The following is a 3,946-nucleotide window of genomic DNA, read 5'->3' as shown; positions in this document are numbered from 1 at the left end:
GGCCTCCTCCTCGGTCGGTCGTAGTGTTCTTCTATAAGAGCAAAGCCCTCCAATCCGATCCTAGTGAGATCATTACGAGCTAGATCCTTACGAGTTGCCATGACACAGTGTTTACAACTTGTGTGGTTCTTAAGGTTAGTGTTTTGGTTTGGGGGTAGAAGTTGAAGAAGGTAGCTCTCAATTTATATGGAAAATTTTGGGAATATGACTCGGAAATTACTCATCTCCAAAACAGAGAGGACAAATTGTTTTGGTAGCAAAAGCTAGGAAATTGGAATTTGTTCTACTTAGAATCGTTTTGAGAGATTATTATTCTTTCAAATTATTTGTGGAATATTTGCACTTTCGGTGCCCCCATTAGAATTCTGCCACATATGTTTCAATAGCTTTTTATACATGAAAAAGTTACCTTAATATGGTTAAATTATTAAAAATACATTTGTTATTGGAATTTGTGAGTGGGATATTGTTGGTTTGATCTAGATACATTGAAAAGGTTGTAACTATTATAGATCTTCAGAAGGTTTTTTTTTTTTAAAAAAAAAAAAAGAAAAAGAAAAAAGAGAAGTGTCCTTTTATTGAGTTATTTTATAATATGGTTTTGCTTACAAATAATTGAAAAATATCTGCATATGCAGTATAGTTTGGATAAGTAGTCCTTTTTGGTTGAGAATAAAGTAGTTAGAGATGCTTATAGGGATAAGGGGGGAATTTTAGAGAGTTGTTGAAATTACTTTTTGTAGGAAATCTTTTTAACCACTATATTCATGCATTGATTGATATAAAACTAGGGAGAAACTTGGGCACATGTGCAGCATCTATTGCATCCAATGAAAAATAAGGGTATAGACTTATGGGCAAGTAAGTATTACTCTAGAACTATTGCTAGGTTGTGAAGTGGAGTTACCAATAAGGGTTTTTATTTTTTTTTTATTTTTTTATTTTTTGGGTAAGTTGTGTTAGAAAAACTATGGTTAGATTATTTGCCTCTATTTTTTTGTTAAAAAAATCAATTATATAGATATATAGTTTAATGATTTGGATGATTTACTATGTTTGAACTATATAGTATGTGTATTGATAATTTGATATGAATAATATTTTCTTGGACTAACTTCCTTTGATTTTCTGTTCAATTCACTAAAAGTATTATATCTAGTAGCATTTATCAAACCAATTTTATTAATCACTAATGAAATAACACTATGAAAAATTAAAATGAAACTTTTTAGATAATAAGAAAAAAGATAGAAAAAAAAACACTAAAACACACTAATACTTGTTAAATTACATGCCACTTGAGCCATGGCCAAAATTTGGGATATATTCTGTTTTATGTCTAAGTTATCTTGACATTGACTTGTCTTTTCAAAAGAACAAAGCACAAAGTTGGTAGGAATTAGATGTTTTGAGCTTCCTTTCTTGTTTCAAATTTTTATATTTTAAGTGATTTTGTGGTAGATGTGGGAGAGCTCGCTCATCATATGAGAGTCATTTCTTTCCTAAACTATAATCGCTTTCGTAAATTTTTAGTTCATACACTTTCGTTGAAGAATTCAATTTCTTCAATAATTATATAAGTGTTATCTTTTCTGTTTTTTTTATTTATTTAAAAATGTTTAGTAATTTTAAATTTTTTATGAGAACTTTATAATAATTCTTTTTTTTTTTTTTGGGTGAAAATAGAACTATATACAATAATTTGGAGTCTTAAAAAGAGGAAAAAAATATGAATTAAAATTAAAGAATAAAAGTAAGAAATATATTTAAATTTTGAGGTGTATTAATTGAAACTTTGAACTATTAATTATATCAGTAGAAATTCTCATTTTTCGTAAATAAATAAATCTATATTCTTCAATATATTCACATTGAATAAACACATATAATTTTATCAATTAAACATCTAAGCTTTTATAAGCTAATAAATTTAGTCCTATCCATAAGTTTCAAGATTAAAACGTTTAACCTTGTTAATATTTATTACTTAATATAAAAGAGTTAAAAAGAATTATAATTAATCAGTTTTCACTAATTTTGCATCACTATTAAAATAAATTAATCTAAAAAACTTACTTCATAATTATTTTTAAATTAATAAATTAGAATGTTAATGTCAAAGATTAGGACGAGCATTAGTGTAAACTCGGATTATAAGTTGCACCTATCTGTGGCAAATTATTTTTACTTTTTTTTCAAAAAAATACATATTAATTCTTTATTAGCATGAGTGCAAAATAAATTTTAGGGTATAATACCTTTTAAACCCCTAGGTTTTAGACCCATAGGTTTTGTGTTCGTGCGTGCGGTTAAAAAAAGGAAATAAATATATATCAACCTCGAGAAGCATGCAAAAGAATTAAACCATTCTTTTTTCCTTCGCGCATGCAATCGGCTCTCTATCTCTCATCTGTGTTTCAACTCTTTCGTAGCCAATCTCTCATAGACGTCGTCCATTGCATCCGATCACCGTCTGCCAACTTCAGCCATTCGCCCTAGCTGTCGCCGCCACCCTTCAGTAAACCCATCCGCTGCCCACTAATCGTTAGTACGGTGCACCACCGCTCTCTCTCTCTCTCTCTCTCTCTCTCTAAATCACACCGCACCGTGCTGTTCCGCCAGCTGCTCGCTACCACCATCGATGCTACCAGCCACCGCGCGCACATTTGGCCGCCGCCTGCAATCGCGTCGTCGTCGATTGTCTTCATCAGAGTTGGTTTTTGGGTAAGGTTTTGGTTGGGTTCGAAGTTTGGAGGGCATCGAAGTTGTTGTCCAGCAGGTTCAGGATTAGTTTCGATAAGATTCCGTAAGTATGTGAGGTTTATCTTGAATACTCATTTAATGTTGGTTTAATTCATCGGTGCCCATAATATTTTGGAGGTTAGGTTGGCAATTTAGAGCGTTTAGAGCTGCTGTCCAACAATTTCAAGGGTGTTTCAATAAGTTTTCGGTGAGTATTGGCGGCCCAAAATTCGTAGATATTCATTATGGCTGCTGTAATTTTGGGTTTAAGATCCTTACATGTGGTCTATGTTTAAGATGGAGTTCTCAATTGAATTTTGAAGTGGTGTTGGTTCAAGTCATACTTTGGGTAGGCGTTTATTTGAAACTTTAAAGTAATTGTGTGATAGTCCAAAAATATGGGATTAAATTTTGGAGTTTATGTCTTAAATCTCGTGTATCTTGTGGTTTGTAAAGACAAATTACATATCTAATAAAATAAGAGGTATTTTATTGATGTTTAAATTGCATTAATTTAATCCAATAAACTAAGATCCAAGGTTATGTGATGAAACTTAAACATGTATGTGGAGACATACAGGTGGATCATGTTTAAGTGATAACCTAAATGGTCTGTAGTATATGGATAAGTTTGGATACCTTATCTTGGTGACATTACGAATACGACTAACTTTGTAGATGTTACAATTGTTGTAAAGTGCTACAAACGATCTGATCCTGATCGTTCATGTGGAGACATGTGAATGGGGATATTCAATACAAAGAGTTTGTATAAGACCAGACCACGAAACGAATAGACTCTCTATATAATACTGTTACTACAAGACATTTACATTTAATTAGGATGACCATAGGAGACTTGACCTTAATCCTGAGTGACTGATAAACTCCTGTTTATGACGGTAGTCCTTTAATTTGTATGGGTGAGAGTGGCCATGATAGCCAACTCAATAAGTCTACCATTTTGAGGATTTATCTGATTAGGGAGCTGGAAATACAGCTACACAAGATGTAATTCACTTCTTCCCATTCCTTGGGAAAGTAGATAAATTGCTCCCTTAATAGCTGGTTCCGGGTCTTGAACAATGAGACATCAACCTCTTACTGGCCCAAGAGGTAATAGTTTATAGTTGGACTATAAACTGTTTGTTCATTAGAGGAATCAGTGGTATGTAAGAAGTTAGATATAACTGTAGAGGTAAAA

At 32.1% G+C, this 3,946-nt stretch overlaps 1 long non-coding RNA gene across 1 annotated transcript; it reads left to right on the top strand.

The window, feature by feature from the left end:
- Positions 1 to 811: 811 nt before the first annotated feature.
- Positions 812 to 3,238, top strand: LOC120069159. Its single transcript, XR_005479457.1, has 2 exons — positions 812 to 861; positions 2,433 to 3,238. It is a non-coding gene; the product is annotated as an uncharacterized LOC120069159 (long non-coding RNA).
- The last annotated feature ends 708 nt before the right edge of the window (positions 3,239 to 3,946 follow it).

The sequence above is a fragment of the Benincasa hispida genome, chromosome 1 (genome assembly GCF_009727055.1).
Source record: "Benincasa hispida cultivar B227 chromosome 1, ASM972705v1, whole genome shotgun sequence".
NCBI classification, from domain to species: Eukaryota; Viridiplantae; Streptophyta; class Magnoliopsida; order Cucurbitales; family Cucurbitaceae; genus Benincasa; species Benincasa hispida.
The sequence above is the reverse complement of the archived record's forward strand: the minus strand, read 5'-3'. Positions and strand labels throughout refer to the sequence as shown.